Consider the following 23,984-nt stretch of genomic DNA (forward strand, 5'->3'; position numbering starts at 1 on the left):
TCTGGGCAGGCTTTGTTCAGAAAGATGTTGAATTCAGCTGGTGAGTTGGCGTAGCCGAACGGACACCTGTTGAAGGTGAACTGTCTGTTGCCAAATGTGAATGCCAACTTGTGTTGGTCTTCCGGGTGCACCGGAATGGTCCAGAATCCAGAGGCCACATCAAGTGTAGAGAAGATTGTGGCTCCTCTGATTCGGGGTAGTTCTTGTTCTAGCTGGGTCATGGGCCATCGTGACAGCGGCACCTGTTGATTCAGTTTCCTGTAGTCAATGGTGGGTCGCCATTTGCCGTTAGGTTTGAGGACGGGCCAGATGGGGGCTGAGTAGGTGCTGTTGCATGGACGGATGACCCCCTTTTCAAGCATAGATTCGATGATCTCCTGCACTGGTTCGTGTGAGGCGATGGGAATCTTGTACTGTCTGACAAAAGTGGGAGGAGCATCAGGGTGCGTAGGGATGCGCACCGTGTGGAGGTTGGTGAGACCACAGTCTAGAGAGTCTTTGGCAAAGGATTCTTTGAACTTATACAGAACTTGTCTGAGTCCTTGACGATCTGTATCGCTTTGAAGTGCATTAGCGTCTTGTAGAATTTGCTGCACTTGAGATTCAAAACCTGGGTAAGGCTCCTCCATCGGTGTGTCATCAGTCGGGTTGGCATTGAGAGGTGTAGTAGGTTCATGAGCCTCACCGACGTTCTTGTGGGAGACTGTGTATATTGTGAGGTGTTCATCCTCGGTCAGCTCCGTTCTGCACACTTGGTCTTTAGGCACCGACATAACAGATGTGATGGCAATGAGTTTGAAGGGTGCAGTGAACAATGTACTGTCTGTACTCCCTTCGGGTATCAGTGCGGGTGGAATGGGACCAATGACAGGTAGTACAAGTTCAAAATCATGAAAGTCATGGCTTACTAGCCATCCCAGCCGGTAGGCCTTGGGAATGTTGATGTCAGTTGCCGTGCAGTTGTTGAACAGGATGTAGACTACACGAGATGACACTTCAGTGAGGGGTGTGGCTTCCAGTGTGAGTCCGAGTTCCACACATTCAGGTGAGGGTTGGAAGAAACCCAGCGTGTGGTTTAAGGTTTGACCCCATCGCATGTTGAGCCGAATAGCGACCCCTTTGGTGTAAGCTGGTACCACCGTTTCCTGTTCGTTGACTAAAGTGCAGACTTCTGGGATGGTCTGCCCTGATATGAGGTTGTCATGGTTGATGGAAACGTGTGGCTGCAAAGTCAATGGGGCCCATACAACTTCATTAAAAGTGTCCACATGAGCCTTGAGGCGAATCAAGAGGTCTGCTCCAATGTAAACATCGTGTGGCAGGTCCGGAAGGACCAGGAAATAATGAGTCAGGCACCGATAATTCCATTTCACATGCAAAGCGCAGATTCCTCTAGCAGACACCATTGAGGATGGGTGTGAGTTCAAAGGGAAACGAGTGCGCTTGCTGGCATAAGGGAGGTCAGGTGTCTTCTCAGTGATTGCATTGTATAGTGACAGACTAATGGCTGAGTTGTCTGCCCATATGGCCAGAATACTGTCCGTTGTTGTTATATCATGCAGCTGCAGTTCGGTTTTGACCTTGGGGCAGTAGGTATCAGAGTATTTAGTGGCCTTGAAGGTACAGAGGATCGAACTTGAGCCTTGGTTTGTTGTTGAGGCTGGATACCTATGGCTGGCTGCTGGGGTTCCCGTGACCTCTGTGACCCGACAGTCTGGCTCTGTGGGAATTCTCGTGACCTCTGTGACCTGACCGTCTGGCACCGTGGGAATTCTCGTGACCTCTGTGACCTGACCGTCTGGCACCGGCGACCTGTGTGGTTGGAGGGGAAGAGGTTCTCGCACTTGAGCCCAGACTTTCAGCTGTTTGAAATCTAGTAAAGGCTCAAAGCGGTCAAGCAGGTCTTTCCCGATGAGAAATGAATAATTGTTCATTGGTGAGACATAAATAGGATGTACTAGGCTCATAGGTCCGATCGTCAGGTGGATGGGAGCTACATTTCTGAGCTGGATGTCATTTTGGCTGTATGACTGCACATTCAGCTTGCAAGTGTGAAAATTTAGAGTTCGATTCTGTCTCTGAGCTTCAAATTTGAGCTTATTAAATAGTTGAGCCGAAATCAACGTGAGGTCTGACCCTGTGTCCACAAGGGCTTCGAGTCTCATTTCCTTTTCTAAAGTGATGGTTAGGTAGAGTTTCCGAGCCACTCCCTTCTCGATCAGGTTCCCCAGGAGTTTTGGTGTTGGGGCTTGTGTGTTGATCGATAAGCAGTTAGGGTATGTTTTGTGTGTTTCGTTGTGGGTACAGATAACCAAAACAGCACTTTCTGGCACCTCAGTGTGTGGGATGATGCTTTCTTGGTCAGGAGGTGCAGACGTCAGCTGGACTGAGTGGGTGTTGCTATTGTTTGATGAGGCAACAGCTAGTTCAATAGTTCGTGGTTGACAAACAGTGTTCTGTGTGCTTGGTTCAGTTGTGGAGACGTTGGGAGTGGTGCTGGTTTCAGGCATAAGGTTTAGTCATGCGGTGTCTGGTTTATCCTTCTTGTCCTCCTTGTGAGGTTTCTGTTGAAGGAACTCTCTCAGTATTCTCAGAAGTTCTGCAGCTTCGGATGTGGCTGCACTTTCCTTTTTAGATGTGGGCTCAGCCTTGAGTTTCCAAGCATCACTTCGAGAGTGTTCCCCCTCCCGCCTCCCTGGGCTTGGTGTTCTGGAGGCTGGAGGTTGGCTAGTTCTGGGTCGCCGGCCGGCTTCCCAGGTGCCCCCCCCCTTTTGGTTATGGGAGGGGCGAGGCCGGTCCCAGGATATTCCAGAGCGGTCGTTCTGGTGCTTCGGACGGGCACCACCACCGCGACCGCGCTGCCCTCTGCTGGCTTGGAACGGTCTTGACTCTCGGTTGATGGGTGTATAACTGGGGTGCTGTTGGGCGCCCTCTAGGGTCAACTCTGAATGGGACTCAGAGACAGAGCAAATAGTTGGGTGTTTTACAGTCTTTTCTGACACAGTCTTTTGTTTGGTGTAGGCCTTATGTGCTAAATCACGTAACTGTTGCGTTGACATGCTACGCGGGCACGCTAACACTCCCAAATGGTGGCTGACAGTAGGATGGAGGTTTCGCAGAAACAAAGTTCGGAAGTTGACGTCTTCCTCCATGCCTGGTTCATTCCTCGCTCCGAAGTAGGCACGTCACAGTCGGTTGTAGAAATTTGGTGGGGTTTCAAGTCGACCTTGCTTGAGGTCCATTGCGGTTACTAGCCCTTGGTCTGATTCTGGATCAGAGAATTCACGCACCAAAGCTTTTCGCAGTTGCTGGTAGTCCATTTTGACAGTCTCTGGTTGACGGTCTAAGAAACTGCGTACCTCACGACTGGACGTAATTCTGAGCAGGTACAATTTGTCCCAAGTGGTTACGTTGGTGACAGTTTGCAAGTGAAAGTCTATATCTTGTAAATAAGCGTGAATGTCGTGGCCTCCTGCAGGATCTGGGTTGAACGTAGGGATGTTTCTAGCCAGCTTGTCCAGTTCTTTTGGAGTTATGTGTCCGTGGCTGGTGACCCGGACTTTCTGGAAGGGTTTTCCTTCCCCCACTGCTGACAGGGGTTCGTGGAGGCTGGCTGGTGACATTTTGAAAAGCAGGCTTTCACCCCCTTTTCCAGCTCGAAGTTCTTGGCTGACACGCTGGGGTTCACTGGCCAGGGGAAACTCTGTGGAGTGTGTTTCCTCTTTCTGTTCACGTTGCAGGCTATAAGAATGTTTCAGTTCTCTGTGAACCATGTCAAGTTCATCTATTAGAGAGTCTTTACGCTGTGTAAGGTCGTGGATTTCAGCTCGGGCCATTTCCAGGTGATTTTCATAGGCCTTCACTTTAGCATCTCTTTCTTTCAGTTCGATTTCAGCCCTTTCAAGGAGAGCGTCACCTTGTCGGAGCTTTGCCTCGAGTCTCTCTCGGGTTTCTCTCTCCAAATGTTCTCTTTGGTCTGTGTCCAGACGAAGATTCTCCAGGGCATTTTGAAGTCTTTCCACTTCTTTCTGTAGTTCTGGATCTGTAGCGTTCTCTTTCTCGTGCTGGTCTTGGGTCTCGAGAAGTAGCTTATCTAGACGACTCTGGGTGTGGGCCTGATGCTGTAGGGCTTCCTCCACTCGAAGTCTCAGAGCCGCGGCTTCCTGCTCCAAGTCGTGGTTGCTCCTTTCGCTGATCCGTGCCTGGGCGATGAGGAGGTGAGCTAGGGTCCCTGTGATCCTGGCGAGTTCTTTGTGGGTGTAACTCTGCGTCGGATCGTTCGCCATCAGCTGGTCCATCTCAGTATCCAGTTGTCCCTGGCTCAAGTGCTGCAGGTCACTGGTGTCCTTTGGCAGGAAGGAGGTCGTCATCGTCTCCAGCCATGTCGCTAGCTGATCCCAAGGGACTGCGGGACTGGATGCACGCGACATCTTGGCTCACTGCGGACAAGAGAAGCACAACACACACACAAAGAGGCCAATGCAAGTTCGTTCTCTGGTTAACGAGCTATCGTACGGCTATGCCGTCTATAAGAATTTTGGCTAACTGATGCAGACAGTTAGACAGGGAGGCGGGTCCAATTAGGGTCGGCCCAAAATAGAGACTTGACAGGGGATAGCCTCGTGGGTCACCTGGTGACACCGGCTGCTCGGTTGTCGCTCTACTACTTAGCTCTCCTTGGGGTCTCTCGGTGAACTGCAAGAAACAGAATCACAACAGCATGCAAAAAGGTGAAGATAGGAAAGAGCACCGTGAAAACAAAACACCAAATAAATTGGTCTGCAATGAAATGGAATGAATAAGAACGCTAGAAGTGTTAGGTAGAGAATAAAAAAACTAAGCCTGCTGCTTTTCACAAGAGTTTCTGCTAGGGGCCTACAGCACGTGCGGCTAGGGGAGTAAGAGACCTAGGAAAAGGGGTGTGGCTTACAGAGGAAAATGGACCAAACACTTAACATAAATATCAGGGGGAATATCTAATATTCTGCGCCTTATAATAAGTGGATAGGTTTTATCACTTTTGGTTCACCTGGTGGAATCCAGCGGCACGGTCAGCCTCCCTGGCGCTCCCAAACACTCAACCGCAGTGTCCCTGGCCCTCCGTTACTCTGACGTTGCGCCCTCTCAAACAGCTTGTGACTTTTAACACAACCGGCAACACCAAGATGTCAACCGCCAGACAGCACTACAAAATTGGGCTGTTCCCCAGAACCCTCTCTTTAGAAAAGAAAGTGGGCCCCGATTTAGCCCCCGGTTTAGGTACTGGTCCCAGAGATTGCGTCGTGTGTCAGCTGGACTGATTGATCACCGTTGGAGTGCCAAATTGCTGATGTCTTCCACTGCGTGGCGCAAACGAACAGAGATAAGAGGGACCGAGTTTCACTCACGGCCAGTGTTGGCAACGCCGGTTGGCCCCCTTGCTCACTGGAAACCTGAGATGACTGTCCTATCACCAAAGGAGTTCTACAATCAAATACACAAAGGATGAACAAAGGAAACTTAAAGTGAATTAAGGTTTGGTTTGTTTAATCATCAACTGAGTAAATATATATGTAGAAATGAGAGGTAAACAGCTTTACCTAATGATGATAAAACAAAAACAAAAGCTTATGATAATGATGGTAATTATCAAAATAATCTAAGCAAAAAGAGAGAGGAAAGATAAAAACAAAAAGGGCTATATAGAATAAAATAAAATAAAAAGTTGAATAAAACTATAAAAAAAATAATAATAATAATAATAAAAATTAATAATAAAAAAAAATTAAAGAGGAAAAAAAATAAAAAATAATAATAATAATAATAATAATAATAAAAAAAATAATAATAATAATAATAAAATAAATAACAAAAGACAGGAATGAGCACGGGAGAAGAAGAAGCTGGTTTTCACCACAAAGGGGCGTATTCACTCTCTGTGGCTTAACCTGGTGGGCAGAAAACTTAATTCAAATTAAAAATTCAAAACTGGTTTAAATCTAAATTTAAAATAAGCAGGTGAGAAGAATTAATTGGAAAAATCGGAATAAATGCCCTATAATACCCAACGATAACAGTAATGTATCATTAATAATTATGAAATTAATCAGAAAGGGTAAAAGTAGATGAAGCAATTCAAAACAGAACCGAAAAGAAAGAGATCAGAGAGATGCAAGCTGTGAACTGACTTAACAGGTTACTGCCACTAGATGGCTTGCTCCCTTCTAAATGGGTTAATCAGTGGTTGGGCTGAGACACTTAATTTGCACTATTAAACAATTAAATTCTAATTCAAATCATGTTTGAACCAAATTCAAAGTAAATGTGAACAAAAACAGGCAAAAATTGTCTAATGCTGAAATAATATTCGCACGAGCAAAGCTGTTAATGCAAATAATTATTGATAATTTAGACAGCTAATTCAATAAATCACAGAGAGAAATAGAGGTTAGTAATTCGAGAGCCTTATCTGAAACGGCCAGAGATGGCACTCATGCAAGCTGGAATCAGAAGACAGGGCAACTTGAAACGTCTAAAATTCCCTCTGGTGTTTAGATAGCGGAATGACAGTCAGTTACACTATGATCTAATCTCTGTGCGCTCATCAGCGCTGATTCTCTGCATCAAAATCGCAACTCACAAACAGACAAAGGTTTTATGACCCTTGAGGTGCTAAATTAAACAGCGCGTGAGGCCGGAGCTTTTCTCTAACCAACACAAGACTGTTAATAACAGATTTTGTCCATCTGTTTTACCTCCCATAAACATTTAACAAAACAGCACTTATGATTTAAATGTTTTAGGTTTAAAATCGGGTAGCTAAGCCAATTTAGACCAGGAGTTTTTATCGTTTAAATTTTGAATATCACTGTGGCTCACCACGAAATTCAATAACGATACTTAATATGCAAGGCCTTTTTAACTGAATCAGAGGAACATCGCTCAGGTTCAGATTTACATATTACAATTAATAAAAGATTTCTTCATCTTTTAATTATTCATATGAAAATGTTGGTCTTCTCTTGACAGGAGACTTTTAACATTTACTGCAGTTTACTTTTATTAAAATAACAGTGACTATAGGTATTTTTAGAAACTGTTAGGCTGCTGTGCTGAACAGTTGCCTTTGTGCCAAATGAGTTCGCTCGAAGCGCGACTTAACTCACAATTCAAAAATGCGCATACATAATATTAACATCCAAAAATGCTCGTGAAAATGAAAATGAATATTGCTCACAAAAACAAAGTTTGAACGCTGCCCAAATTTAACTCCACCATTTAATGTAGCAACAATCACTTTCTGGGGAATAATTAACTCAAATGAAGTGAATATTCATGAGTCTATGAATATAACGTGCTTATTGCTTACAAATATTAAATTACCCAAAGAGGGAATATTTAATCATTTAAAGGTAACCTTTACTAGAATTAATTTAAGTTACTCTAGACAATCTGTTCGTCCAGCGAACTGGAAGCTAGACTTCCTTATCAAAATTCAATAAAAATACCCTTCTTACAAACTCCAAGAAATATTAATCTTCTGATCAGGAAAAAACAATATTTTCTGTGTCTGTACTACTAAGATTACTGAAAATTAATTCATATAAAACAAAGCTCGTAGCTAGATCACACGATTCAGGGACTTCGATCTCAATGAGCAATAAAACAATTCAATTCAAGCAAATTATAGGATTTAATAAAAACAGACTAAAGAGTACATAACTACAATTCACACGGAGTAAATATGAGTATATAGCAAAACGAAAATACAATTTAAACAAGGTAAATGAACAAGAATAATAATGAGATAAATGAGAGAGAGAGATAAATGAGAGAGAGAGAGAGAGGGGGAGAGAAAGTGAAAGTGAAAAGCAATCTCAGCGTGGCAATTTCAAACAGTTAACTTTGCAAGAGACCCCAAGTCATTGAATGATTTCACAAACATGGAATAGCCTAGACAACCTTAAACAGCAATTTTAGTTGCGATATAAGAAAGTACTTGCTTTGATCTGGCTCTTGTGCGTAGCTGCGCTCAAATTGTCCGGTCTGTGCGGCCTCAGCGTGGTTCTTTCCAGAGCAGATGATACGCGAGCTCGATGGTTAACGCGAAGGTAAACTTTGCCAAAAGATGACTAGACTTAAGTTCGTTTGGCTCGTGAAGGCAATTGAACGAAGTCAAATATCAGCAGACAATAAAGAAAAACTAGAATGAAACGAAAAGTAAAGAAGAATAACGGAGAACTTCTTGAAGTCCGGTTGCAAAGCTGGGAATCCTCTTTTCTCTCTGGCGGAATGCCCAGAATACAGGTTTCCCTGAGCTTTTAAGTAACTCTAGGTTTACACCTATTTTTTTAGTATGAGCCAATGAAGTGTAAACAAACTAAGGCGGGAAAAATCTTCTTTGTTTGCTGATCTCCGCCCACTGGTCTAATTTATGGCGATGTCAAAGTTACACATTTTCCTTAAGCAAGATCGTTCCTCTGAAACAATGCATCTTTTTGTAATTTACTATCAAGATTCGTTAAAGTCGTGTTTTTACGATTATCCAGACACTAAGAACTATGATTTTACCAGTCCCGTATCCAACGATACAGACTTACTATTAACTAAATGCATCTAAAGTTTGCATTAAACACACAGTAACATTCATATATTCCACTATGCCGCATACATACATTTGAGCACAAGAAGGGAGACATTAAAATACATTTAGAGGTAGTTTAAGTAAAATAAGGTCCGTGGGCCAGCAAAAATGCTTGTGCCTGTTTTTGAGTGTATGTGCGTCTGTTTCACTGGAATGTGCGATCAAGAAGGGGGGTTGTTTGTCTTCCCTTTTGAAGTTCGATATCGCATCTCTGGATAGTCTCCAAGGTGTTATAACTCTCATCCCCGCCAGGACATTGCCGTCATGGCGGCGCCCAGGGTGGTGAGTTATGTCGTAAGAGGGTTGTAAAACGAAAGTCCTTGTTTTTTCTTTAACTCACGTTCTGGTCTTTGAGTGTAGAATGTGTCAACAGGGTCAGGATTCACTAACATGGAACAGATGGTTGAATACTATCCGCTCATTGGTGTTACAACCAATTTTACGAAAAAGGCTATAACTCGGGAACAAAATAAGATATCTTCACCAAACTCAGAACTCTTATGCATGAACAAAAACTTTAGTCAAATTATTATTTTTTTTCCATATCTGCCACTTGGTGGCGCTACAGGATGAAAAAAAATCAAATGGCTATAACTAAGCAACCGTTGATCCAATCAACTTGAAAATTGATATGGCCCAATGTGGCACAAGTGCTCTATGAGGAATTTCACTTATCTTAAAAAACATGGCCGCCGTTGGCCAAACAACTTTAAGCACCTATTTGACAAGGTTAATGGAAGTCGATCGGAACGAAACTCGGTGGGCATGTTCGACTCATTGCCCTAAAGGTCTGTAAGTATTTTGAAAGAAATTGCCCACAACATTGTCACCTCCCACAGAACACAACAAAGCGATCTCATTACAGCGCCACCTATTTTCCAAAAATGATAATGCATCATTTTACTGGAGTTTTACTGGCTGTTTCAATTACACTCTTCCAATAATTGCTTTTCTTACTCGTTGCATTTGGTCTGATGCTCCATGCCATGCTTAGCTCCTCGCTGTGGAACTTTTATTAACGATTTCAGCCATTTCAATTACAATCATGCAATTATTAATTTCATTATTCATTGTTGCATTTGGTCTGATGCTACATATGCTTAGCTCCTGATGTTGCCGCTGGAATGCTTGGCCCCGTGATTGTTGCTTGCAGCTATATTTATTATTATTATTCTTCCTCTTCTTCCACCCCAAGTCTATGGTAGCCCATAGAACCGATTGCGGGAAACTTGTATAATTTGGCACACTAATAGAGGACTGTCTGAACATTAACCGTAGCAAATTTGAAGTCTCTAACTCAAACTCTCTAGCGCCACCAATTGTCTAAACTTTCAAAAACTTGATGCTAATAACTCTTGAACCGTAAGCCACAAAATGAAAATTCTTTTTTCCTGTGATTCCTTGGCTCATGCCGAGTCGAATGGACACCAAAATTCAAAAATCGCAAGGCTTAGTTTTTTCGCTATCGTCAATTGTTCGTAAAACCTACTTTTTCGAACTCGTCCTAGGCCGTTGCACCGATTGTCACGAAAATTGAATCAGATAATCTTCAGACCATGCTGGCAAAAAGTTATGGAATTCAAGTTGATTTCTCAAAGCGTTTCCGAATAGCTCATGAACGAATTCTTCGAAAAGCACGCAAGCGTGAACGTGAGGCTATATCTCCGCAACGGTTTGGCCTATTGAGACCAATCTTGGTGGGTCTTATAACAACCATTCCCTGGGACTACCTGCAGTGTTTCGGCGCTGTGCCCCCTAGTGGTCAGGAGATATGAAAAATGCATGTTTTTGCTCATAACTTCTGAACGGTTTTGCCAAAAATCACAAAAGTGGTTTCTTTAGATTCAGTGCATCATTCCGAGTCGAATGATACCGAATTTTCCCAATTCGGCCATTTTGGGCGTCGGCCATTTTGGATTTAGTTGTAAATTGCTGTATCTTAAGAATGAAGTTCCGTATCGTTTCGCAAATAATTACAAAAATGTCCGGCTCCATGCCCTGAATGTACACAAAAAAATTGGGGGCAGCGCCACCTTGTGGTCAATAGTTATAACGATTTTTTCGAAAAATGCTAATAACTTTTGCATACATTAGCCTATTGTAACAAAGCTGATGTTGATAGATTCCTTGGGTCATGCCGAGAACACCGATACCCCATTTGTCAATTTTGGCAAAATTTCCTGTCCGCCATTTTGATTCATGTTGAAAACCTACTTTTTCGAACTCCTCCTAGACCGTTGCTCAGATTTTCACCAAATTTGATTTGGATCATCTTCAGACCATGCTGGCAAAAAGTTATGGAATTTGTGTCGATACACGTAACCGTTTTCAATTAGCGTACCAACGAATTTGCTGGAAAGATGCCAAACTGCATCTGAGGCTGTATCTCTGCAAAGGTTGGAGATATTTACACAAAACTTAATATGTGACATTGTCACATCACATTGACCACGCCAAATCATTTTGGTCACAGCGCCACCTATTGGTCAAGAGTAATAAACCAATCAATAACCGCTAATTATTACATTTCCAATAATGCTAATAACTTTTGATTGCATTAGCCTATTATCATGAAACATGTCTCAAAATGTTCCTTGGGACATGCCGACAACATGCATACCAATTATGTCATATTAAGCAAAACTTCCTGTCCGCCATTTTGATTCATGTTGAAAACCTTTTTTTTTAAACTCATCCTCAACCGTTTGTCCGATTTTCACCAAAATTGAATCAGATCATCTTCAGACCGTGCTGACAAAAAGTTATGGATTTCGTGTCAATAGACGAAACCGTTTTTGTACAGCGCTGCTTCAGATGTCAGGCATCTTCACAAAATGAGTCTGAGGCTATATCTCTGCAAAGCCCATTAGTGGTCTTCCAGTGACATCTAGTGGTCGTAAATGCAATTTATCATACAACACTGTTTCTTTAACCTTTATAACTGTTATATGTTGTCTTAATTTCATTCCAAAGAAGCATACGCAATTTATGTATAATTTCACAGTCTAGATAATAGTACTGCACTGATTTTAAATAACCTAGATATGGCTGACAGTAAAAGAATAGAACAGAATTACAGACACACACAAACATGAAATGTTTAAACTAGTATATTAATACCCAATAAGCATGCTTAAACCCACACACAGATGCACACATTTTGTTATATATATAGATAATTAAAATAAATGATGGGTGATAAAACCTATTGCAAGTCTTCTGTTTTTATGGGCTTCTATGTCATTTTTCAGGTTTCATTGCAATCATAATCTGGCATAATTATAAACATTAGATATATCTGTATGAATAAATTGGTAAACTTTGACTCAATGTGATCTGAAATGCTTGAACAGTAATATTAAATAATAGTAATATACATTTTTTCTAGATGAATCCCTCAACAAGCCCATAAACTGTAATGTTTTAGTCTTTAGTGAGCTCATTAGTGGTCTTCCGGTGACATCTAGTGGTTATAATTGCAATTTTTTATTCAACACTGGGTTTTGAAGCTTTATAAATATTACAGTGTTCTTTTTTACCTAATCTCTGTTAAATTTTGCATGATTGTTTAGAAAAAATACAGATCTAATGCATGTGTGATTATATTACCCCTTTTTTTTTTGCAGTTTAATGCCATTCACAACAGAAATCTTTTGTTTTTCAGGCCTGTTTAAATGTTATCTAACCAAAGGACAAAATACAACATATTTTTTCAAAGTTATTGATCTAGAGAGTCCTGAGAATATTACTGCAGTGGTTTGATCAAGACTGAACAAAAAACCAGGTGACCCAAAACATTCAAATTCGTGGACCAATTTTATGAAAAAGGCAATAACTCGGGAACAAAATGAGATATCTTCACCAAACTCAGAACTCATATGCATGAACAAAAACTTTAGTCAAATTATATTTTTTTCCATATCTGCCACTTGGTGGCGCTACAGGATGAAAAAAAACTAAAATGGCTATTACTAAGCAACCGCTGATCCAATCAACTTGAAAATTGGTATGGCCCAATGTGGCATAAGTGTCTATGAGGAATTTCACTTATCTTAAAAAACATGGCCGCCATTGGCCAAACAACTTTAAGCACCTATTTGACAAGGTTAATGGAAGTCAATCGGAATGAAACTCGGTGGGCATGTTCGACTCATTGCCCTAAAGGTCTGTAAGTATTTTGAAAGAAATTGACCACAACATTGTCACCTCCCACAGAACACAACAAAGCGATTTGATTACAGCGCCACCTATTTTCCAAAAATGATAACGCATCATTTTACTGGAGTTTTACTGGCTGTTTCAATTACACTCTTCCAATAATTGCTTTTCTTACTCGTTGCATTTGGTCTGATGCTCCATGCCATGCTTAGCTCCTCGCTGTGGAACTTTTATTAACGATTTTCAGCCATTTCAATTACAATCATGCAATTATTAATTTCATTATTCATTGTTGCATTTGGTCTGATGCTACATATGCTTAGCTCCTGATGTTGCCGCTGGAATGCTTGGCCCCGTGATTGCTGCTTGCAGCTATATTTAGGGGCCAAGCACCGAAGGTGCGAAGGCACCTATTGTGTTTGTTGGCGTTATTAGGGGCCAAGCACCGAAGGTGCGTAGGCACCTATTGTTTTCGTTGGCGTTATTATTAGGGGCCAAGCACCGAAGGTGCGTAGGCACCTATTGTTTTCGTTGGCGTTATTATTATTCTTCTTCTTCTTCTTCTTCTTCCGCCGCAAGTCTATGGCAGCCCATAGAACCGTTTGCGGGAAAGTTGTATAATTTGGCACACTGATAGAGGACAGTCCCAACATTAACTATAGCAAATTTGAAGCCTCTAACTCCTACTCTCTAGCGCCACCACTTGTCCAAACTTTCAATGTTTGTATGCTAATAACTTTTGATCCGTAAGCCAGAAAATGGAAATTCTTTTTTCCTCTGAATCCTTGGCTCAAGCCAAGTCGAATGAACCCTAAAATTCAAAAATCGCTAGGTTTAGTTTTTTCGCTATTTTCAATTTTTCGAAAAACCTACTTTTTCGAACTCGTCCTAGACGGTTAGTCCGATTGCCACGAAAATTGGCTCAGATCATCTTCAGACCATGCTGGCAAAAAGTTATGGAATTCAAGTTGATTCGTCCAACTGTTGTCGAATGACACGTAAACAAATTTGACGAAAAGCACGCAAACATGCACGTGAGGCTATATCCCGGCAACGGTTTGTCATATTGAGACCAAACTTGGCGTGTGTTATAACAAGCATGAACTGAGACTACCTGCAGTGTTTCGACACAGCGCCACCTAGTGGTCAGGAGATATGAAAAATGCATATTTTGGCTTATATCTTCTGAATGGTTTGGCCAAAAATCACACAACTGGTCTCTTTAGATTCAGTGAGTCATGTCGAGTCGTATGATATGCAAATTTCCCGTGTCAGCCATTTTAGGCGTCGGCCATTTTGAATTATGTTTTAAAATGCTGTATTTTTTCAACGCAGCATCGTATCGTTTCGCAAATAATTACAAAAATATTCGGCTCCATGCCCTGAATGTACTCAAAAAGCTTGGTGGCAGCGCCACCTTGTGGTCAAGAGTTATAATGAATTATCACAAAAATGCTAATAACTTTTGAGTAAATTAGACAATTGAAATGCAAATGGACTCCCCATATTCTTTGGGTCATGCCGAGAACATAGATACCAATTATGCCAAAATTGGCCATACTTCCTGTCCGCCATTTTGATTAATGTTGAAAACCTACTTTTTCGAACTCCTCCTAGACCGTTAGTCCGATTTTCACCAAATTTGACGTGAATCATCTTCAGACCATGCTGGCAAAAAGTTATGGATTTCGTGTCGATATACAAAACGGTTCTGATTTAGCGCATCAACGAATTTGCTGGAAGGGTGCCAAAATGCATTTGAGGCTGTATCTCTGCAACGCTTTGACATTTTTGCACCAAACTTTGTATGTGTAATCGCCACCTGACACTGACCATGCCACATAAATTTGGTAACAGCGCCACCTATTGGTCAAGAGTAATGAACCATTCATTAACCATGAGTAATTACACTTTTTAAAATGCTAATAACTTTTTAATGCATTAGCCTATTTGAAGGAAAATGGCCTCAAAATATTCCCTGGCTTATGCCGACAACATAGATACCATATATGCCAGAGTAAGCCGAACTTCCTGTCCGCCATTTTGATTTATGTTGAAAACCTACTTTTTCGAACTCCTCATCAACCGTTAGTCCGATTTTCACCAAAATTGACTCAGATGATCTGTAGACTGTACTGACAAAATGTTATGGATTTTGTATCGATAGACAAAACCGTTTTCGCATACCACAGCGACGAATTTGAGGCACAATGCCAAAATGACACTTGAGGCTGTATCTCTGCAATGCTTTGGCATATTGACACCAAACTTTGTTTGTGTCATTGAAAAGTCACACAGAGTACACCAAATTGACTTGATAACAGCACCACCTATTGGTCAATTTTGATAAGCCAGTAAATCATGCTACTAGAGGTTGTATTTATGATTTTTTTAGCCATTTCAATTACAATCATCCTAAAATTGCTGTTATTGCTCATTAATGCATTTGGTGTGATGCTCCATGCCATGCTTAGCTCCTACATTTGCCGTTGGAGTGCTTGGCCCCGTAATTGCTGCTTGCAGCTATATTTATTATTATTATTCTTCCGACTGGGAGTCTATGGCAGCCCATAGAACCGAATGCGGGAAAGTTGTAATGGTTTGACATTCTGATAGAGGACAGTGCCAACATTAAGTACACCAATTTTGGTGGGTCTAAGACATTGCCTCTAGCGCCACCAACTGTCCAAAATTTCACTATTATTTTGTTAATAACTTTTTAACCGTAAGGCCAATCAACGAAATTCTTTTTTCCTCTAATTTCTGAGCTCATGCAGATTCGATTGCATCCTACGAAGTCATTTTCTGTCATAGAAATATGGCCGCCATTTAGAATTTTTTGAAAAACCTACTTTTTCGAACTTGTCCTAGACAGTTTGTCCGATTCACATGAAAATTTAACCATATAATCCTCAGGCAGTGCTGACCAAAAGTTATGCAAATCAAATTGATTCGTCAAACCGTTTTCGATAAACGCTCTAACAAATTTTACGTACTGCTTACAAAAACAGTCGTAAGGCTGTATCTCGGCAACGACTTATCCTATTCAGACCAAACTTGGTACATGTCATAACAAGCATGACCTGAGGCAACATGCTGTGTTTCGGCGCAGCGCCACCTACTGGTCCGGAGATATGAAAAACTGCTATTTTTGCTTATAACTTCTAAACAGTTTGTCCAAAAATCATAAAATTGGTCTTGTTAGATTTAGGGCAACATGCCGAGTCGACTGATATCTAATTTTACCATTTCTGTCATTTTGACTGTCGGCAATTTTGAATTTTGTGCTAAAATGCTGTATTTTCAGAACGCATCAACGGATTGTTACGAAACTTGGTATGGGTCATCAGCACAATGTCCTGAAGGAGCATGAGAAGTTTCGAAACAGTGCCACCTAGTGGTGATCTTCTTTTTTTAAATGCTTATAACTTTGGGTGTGGTCGACTTATTTTCACGATACTCATCAAATTGGACTCCTGAAACCTTACCGAGTCCTAAGATACCAAACATGCTAGGTTTTGCCTTACGGTTTGTGTAGCGTTGTGATTTAGCGCTTAAAAAACATTTGGCTATATCTTCGAAACCGCTTGTCTGATCGAGACGAAACCACCGTCAGAAGTTCGGAAACATAGGTCGATAGCTATACGCTAATGCCCAAATGCCAAAATGTTGATAGTAAGGGGTAGTAATATTCAATCAAAGTCAAGAGTCAGTCGTTTTTTACGTGCTTTTTCTTATAAATGTCTATAACTTTGAAGTGAATTGAGATATTTTCACCAAAATTGACACACATATGTATGGGCTCACTCTGAGCACACATAAAAAAAATGGTGGGACTGAGCCTCTTGGTGGCGCTATAATAGAACGAAACATGAAATTCTCATTGACTTCAATACAGTTTTGTGAAATAAAATGCTATACTAAACAAATGCATTGGTGTTATATTACAAAACTCAGAATGTGCCAACAACACCATCCCTTGAAGGTACTCAAAATATTTTGAAACAGCGCCACCTATTGGTCAAAAGTTATAAATCAATTTACATGAAGGCTAATAACTTTTGAATAAATCTGGCTATTGACATCATGCTGGTCTTTTTAGATTCCTTGGGTCACGTCGAGAACATAGATACAAGTTTTCCTTATTTGGCTGAACTTCCTGTCCGCCATTTTGATTAATGTTGAAAACCTACTTTTTCGAACTCCTCCTAGACCGTTAGTCAGATTTTCACGAAATTTGACGTGGATCATCTTCAGACCATGCTGGCAAAATGTTATGGATTTCATGTCAATATACGAAACGGTTCTCATTTAGGGCATCAACAAAACTGCTGGAAGGGTGCCAAAATGCATTTGAGGTTGTATCTCTGCAAAGCTTTGATATATTTGCACCAAACTTTGTATGTGTCATCGTCACGTCACACTGACCATTCAAAACTAATTTGGTAACAGCGCCACCTATTGGTTACATGTGATAAGCAAATAAATCCTATTACTAGTTGTTGTGTTTATTGTTTTCAAGCCATTTTGCCTAAAATAATCTTAAAACTTTCTTAATTACTCATTCCTGCCATTCGTCTGAAGCTTGCTTCTGTAGTGCTTGGCCCCGTTATTGCTGCTTGCAGCTATATTTATTATTATTATTCTTCTTCTTCCACCCCAAGTCTATGGTAGCCCATAGAACCGATTGCGGGAAAGTTGTATAATTTGGCACACTAATAGAGGACTGTCTGAACATTAACCGTAGCAAATTTGAAGTCTCTAACTCAAACTCTCTAGCGCCACCAATTGTCTAAACTTTCAAAAACTTGATGCTAATAACTCTTGAACCGTAAGCCACAAAATGAAAATTCTTTTTTCCTGTGATTCCTTGGCTCATGCCGAGTCGAATGGACACCGAAATTCAAAAATCGCAAGGCTTAGTTTTTTCGCTATCGTCAATTGTTCGTAAAACCTACTTTTTCGAACTCGTCCTAGGCCGTTGCACCGATTGTCACGAAAATTGAATCAGATAATCTTCAGACCATGCTGGCAAAAAGTTATGGAATTCAAGTTGATTTCTCAAACCGTTTCCGAATAGCTCATGAACGAATTCTTCAAAAAGCACGCAAACGTGAACGTGAGGCTATATCTCCGCAACGGTTTGGCCTATTGAGACCAATCTTGGTGGGTCTTATAACAACCATTCCCTGGGACTACCTGCAGTGTTTCGGCGCTGTGCCCCCTAGTGGTCAGGAGATATGAAAAATGCATGTTTTTGCTCATAACTTCTGAACGGTTTTGCCAAAAATCACAAAAGTGGTGTCTTTAGATTCAGTGCATCATTCCGAGTCGAATGATACCGAATTTTCCCAATTCGGCCATTTTGGGCGTCGGCCATTTTGGATTTAGTTGTAAATTGCTGTATCTTAAGAATGAAGTTCCGTATCGTTTCGCAAATAATTACAAAAATGTCCGGCTCCATGCCCTGAATGTACACAAAAAAATTGGGGGCAGCGCCACCTTGTGGTCAATAGTTATAACGATTTTTTCGAAAAATGCTAATAACTTTTGCATACATTAGCCTATTGTAACAAAGCTGATGTTGATAGATTCCTTGGGTCATGCTGAGAACACCGATACCCCATTTGTCAATTTTGGCAAAATTTCCTGTCCGCCATTTTGATTCATGTTGAAAACCTACTTTTTCGAACTCCTCCTAGACCGTTGCTCAGATTTTCACCAAATTTGATTTGGATCATCTTCAGACCATGCTGGCAAAAAGTTATGGAATTTGTGTCGATACACGTAACCGTTTTCAATTAGCGTACCAATGAATTTGCTGGAAAGATGCCAAACTGCATCTGAGGCTGTATCTCTGCAAAGGTTGGAGATATTTACACAAAACTTAATATGTGACATTGTCACATCACATTGACCACGCCACATCATTTTGGTCACAGCGCCACCTATTGGTCAAGAGTAATAAACCAATCAATAACCGCTAATTATTACATTTCCAATAATGCTAATAACTTTTGATTGCATTAGCCTATTATCATGAAACGTGTCTCAAAATGTTCCTTGGGACATGCCGACAACATGCATACCAATTATGTCATATTAAGCAAAACTTCCTGTCCGCCATTTTGATTCATGTTGAAAACCTTTTTTTTTAAACTCATCCTCAACCGTTTGTCCGATTTTCACCAAAATTGAATCAGATCATCTTCAGACCGTGCTGACAAAAAGTTATGGATTTCGTGTCAATAGACGAAACCGTTTTTGTACAGCGCTGCTTCAGATGTCAGGCATCTTCACAAAATGAGTCTGAGGCTATATCTCTGCAAAGCCCATTAGTGGTCTTCCAGTGACATCTAGTGGTCGTAAATGCAATTTATCATACAACACTGTCTCTTTAACCTTTATAACTGTTATATGTTGTCTTAATTTCATTCCAAAGAAGCATACGCAATTTATGTATAATTTCACAGTCTAGATAATAGTACTGCACTGATTTTAAATAACCTAGATATGGCTGACAGTAAAAGAATAGAACAGAATTACAGACACACACAAACATGAAATGTTTAAACTACTATATTAATACTCAATAAGCATGCTTAAACCCACACACAGATGCACACATTTTGTTATATATATAGATAATTAAAATAAATGATGGGTGATAAAACCTATTGCAAGTCTTCTGTTTTTATGGGCTTCTATGTAATTTTTCAGGTTTCATTGCAATCATAATCTGGCATAATTATAAACATTAGATATATCTGTATGAATAAATTGGTAAACTTTGACTCAATGTGATCTGAAATGCTTGAACAGTAATATTAAATAATAGTAATATACATTTTTTCTAGATGAATCCCTCAACAAGCCCATAAACTGTAATGTTTTAGTCTTTAGTGAGCTCATTAGTGGTCTTCCGGTGACATCTAGTGGTTATAATTGCAATTTTTTATTCAACACTGGGTTTTGAAGCTTTATAAATATTACAGTGTTCTTTTTTACCTAATCTCTGTTAAATTTTGCATGATTGTTTAGAAAAAATACAGATCTAATGCATGTGTGATTATATTACCCCTTTTTTTTTTTGCAGTTTAATGCCATTCACAACAGAAATATTTTGTTTTTTAGGCCTGTTTAAATGTTATCTAACCAAAGGACAAAATACAACATATTTTTTCAAAGTTATTGATCTAGAGAGTCCTGAGAATATTACTGCAGTGGTTTGATCAAGACTGAACAAAAAACCAGGTGACCCAAAACATTCAAATTCGTGGACCAATTTTATGAAAAAGGCTATAACTCGGGAACAAAATGAGATATCTTCACCAAACTCAGAACTCATATGCATGAACAAAAACTTTAGTCAAATTTTTTTTTTTCCATATCTGCCACTTGGTGGCGCTACAGGATGAAAAAAAAACTAAAATGGCTATAACTAAGCAACCGCTGATCCAATCAACTTGAAAATTGGTATGGCCCAATGTGGCATAAGTGTCTATGAGGAATTTCACTTATCTTAAAAAACATGGCCGCCATTGGACAAACAACTTTAAGCACCTATTTGACAAGGTTAATGGAAGTCGATCGGAACGAAACTCGGTGGGCATGTTCGACTCATTGCCCTAAAGGTCTGTAAGTATTTTGAAAGAAATTGCCCACAACATTGTCACCTCCCACAGAACACAACAAAGCGATTTGATTACAGCGCCCACTATTTTCCAAAAATGATAATGCATCATTTTACTGGAATTTTACTGGCTGTTTCAATTACACTCTTCCAATAATTGCTTTTCTTACTCGTTGCATTTGGTCTGATGCTCCATGCCATGCTTAGCTCCTCGCTGTGGAACTTTTATTAACGATTTTCAGCCATTTCAATTACAATCATGCAATTATTAATTTCATTATTCATTGTTGCATTTGGTCTGATGCTACATATGCTTAGCTCCTGATGTTGCCGCTGGAATGCTTGGCCCCGTGATTGCTGCTTGCAGCTATATTTATTATTCTTCTTCTTCTTCCGCCGCAAGTCTATGGCAGCCCATAGAACCGTTTGCGGGAAAGTTGTATAATTTGGCACACTGATAGAGGACAGTCCCAACATTAACTATAGCAAATTTGAAGCCTCTAACTCCTACTCTCTAGCGCCACCACTTGTCCAAACTTTCAATGTTTGTATGCTAATAACTTTTGAACCGTAAGCCAGAAAATGGAAATTCTTTTTTCCTCTGAATCCTTGGCTCAGGCCAAGTCGAATGAACCCTAAAATTCAAAAATCGCAAGGTTTAGTTTTTTCGCTATTTTCAATTATTTGAAAAACCTACTTTTTCGAACTTGTCCTAAACGGTTAGTCCGATTGCCACGAAAATTGGCTCAGATCATCTTCAGACCATGCTGGCAAAAAGTTATGGAATTCAAGTTGATTCGTCCAACTGTTGTCGAATGACACGTAAACAAATTTGACGAAAAGCACGCAAACATGCACGTGAGGCTATATCCCGGCAACGGTTTGTCATATTGAGACCAAACTTGGCGTGTGTTATAACAAGCATGAACTGAGACTACCTGCTGTGTTTCGACACAGCGCCACCTAGTGGTCAGGAGATATGAAAAATGCATATTTTGGCTTATAACTACTGAATGGTTTGGCCAAAAATCACACAACTGGTCTCTTTAGATTCAGTGAGTCATGTCGAGTCGAATGATATCCAATTTTCCTGTGTCGGCCATTTTAGGCGTCGGCCATTTTGAATTATGTTTCAAAATGCTGTATTTTTTGAACGCAGCATCGTATCGTTTCGCAAATAATTACAAAAATATTCGGCTCCATGCCCTGAAGGTACTCTAAAAGTTTGGTGGCAGCGCCACCTTGTGGCCAATAGTTATAATGAAATATCACATAAACGCTAATAACTTTTGAATAAATTAGTCTATTAAAATTAAAATGGTCTCGCTATATTCTGTGGGTCATGCCGAGAGTATTGATACCAATAATGTGAAAATTGGCCTTACTTCCTGTCCGCCATTTTGCTTAATGTTGAAAACCTACTTTTTCGAACTCCTCCTAGACCGTTAGCCCAATTTTCACCAAATTTGACGTGAATCATCTTCAGACCATGCTGGCAAAAAGTTATGGATTTTGTGTCGATATACGTAACGGTTCTCATTTAGCGCATCAACGAATTTGCTGGAAGGGTGCCAAAATGCATTTGAGGCTGTATCTCTGCAACACTTTGACATATTTGCACCAAACTTTGTATGTGTCATCGCCACCTCACACTGACCATGCCACATAAATTTGGTAACAGCGCCACCTATTGGTCAAGAGTAATAAACCATTCATTAACCATGAGCAATTACACTTTTTAAAATGCTAATAACTTTTTAGTCCATTAGCCTATTGCAACGAAACTGGGCTCAAAATATTCCCTGGCTTATGCCGATAACATAGATACCAAATATGCCAGTGTTTACTGAAGTTCCGGTCCACCATTTTGATTTATGTGGAAAACCTACTTTTTCGAACTCCTCATGAACCGTATGTCCAATTTTCACCAAATTCGAATCAGATGATCTTCAGACTATGTTGACACAAAGTTATGGATTTTGTGTCGATAGACAAAACCGTTTTCGCATACCAAAGCGACGAAGTTGAAACACAATGACAAAATGACACTTGAGGCTGCATCTCTGGAATGCTGTGGCATATTAACACCAAACTTTGTGTGTGTCATTGAAAAGTCAAACAGAGTACACCAAATTGATTTCATAACAGTGCCACCTATTGGTCAAACTTTATAAGCCAAGTAATCATGCTACTAGAGGTGGTATTATGATTTTTTTTTGCCATTTCAATTACAATAATTCCAAAATTACTGTTATTGCTCATTAATGTATTTGGTGTGATGCTTCATGCCATGCTTAGCTCCTACATTTGCCGTTGGAGTGCTTGGCCCCGTAATTGCTGCTTGCAGCTATATTTATTAGGGGTTCAAGCACGCAGTGCTGAAACCCTATTGTATTTGTTAGGATTTTTATTATTATTATTAGGGGTTCAAGCACGCAGTGCTGAAACCCTATTGTAATTGTTAGGATTTTTATTATTAGGGGTTCAAGCACGCAGTGCTGAAACCCTATTGTATCTGTTAGGATTTTTATTATTATTATTATTATTATTCTCCACTCAAACTGATCGTGCAGCCCAAACCGTAAGGCCTAGAGAGCTGAAACTTGGTCAGATGGTAGAAGTCCGGCCTTCTTGTCAGATCCAAAGGCTCGCCCCAATCGGCCTAAAGGGGGCGCTACAGTGATCAAAAATGCATTAGTGCTAATAACTCCTAAACCGCTTATCATAGAGCCAAAAATTTAACATTTCCGGAATCCGTGGGTCATGCGAAATTAAAAACGGTCACTCTGATTTTGGGTCTAGGAGGCCTCGTTTTTTCGCAAATTTGACGTATGTCCAAAACCTACTTTTGCGAACTAGTCCTAGGTTTTTCGCCCAATCTGAACCAAACCACTGCAGAAATGTTCTCTGGCCAGGGAATATCAATAATTATCAAAAAAAAGTTGAAATTTCGACTCGCTGTCGTAATGGGATGCCAAAACGTTCAAAAGTCGAGGAGCAATTTTACGCAACAGGCTATAACTCGTGAAAGAAATAAGATATCTTAACCAAACTTGCTACACATTTGTAAGACCTAAAACTTTGGTCAAATAAAAAAAATTGCACACCTCTGCCACTTGGGGGCGCTATAAAAAGAAAAAACACATAAATGGCTATAACTAGGCTACCGTTGGCTCGATCGACCTAAAAATTGGTATGCAGTGTCTTTGTTTGAAGGGGCACAAGTACCTATGAGGACATTTGCATATCTCAAAAAACATGGCCGCCATTGGCCAAACAATTTTAAGCACCTATTTGAAAGGGTTAACGGATGTTGATCGGAACGAAACTCGCTGGGTGCGTTCGACTCATGAACCTTAAGGTCTGTAAGAATTTTGAAAGAAATCGGCCACTTGTTGGCGCTAACGAGTTTATTGGCTCTGTAATCACGTGGTGTTTCACTTATCAACACAATATGCATATAATTTGATAGATCTCCTCATAATGCACAACTTTGCCTCAAGAACCATTGCTGTCAATCAAATTGTTCAAATGTTATTCACAAATATGTTAAAAACCTACTTTTACGAA

This window comes from Carassius gibelio, chromosome B5 (genome assembly GCF_023724105.1).
Source record: "Carassius gibelio isolate Cgi1373 ecotype wild population from Czech Republic chromosome B5, carGib1.2-hapl.c, whole genome shotgun sequence".
NCBI lineage: Eukaryota > Metazoa > Chordata > Actinopteri > Cypriniformes > Cyprinidae > Carassius > Carassius gibelio.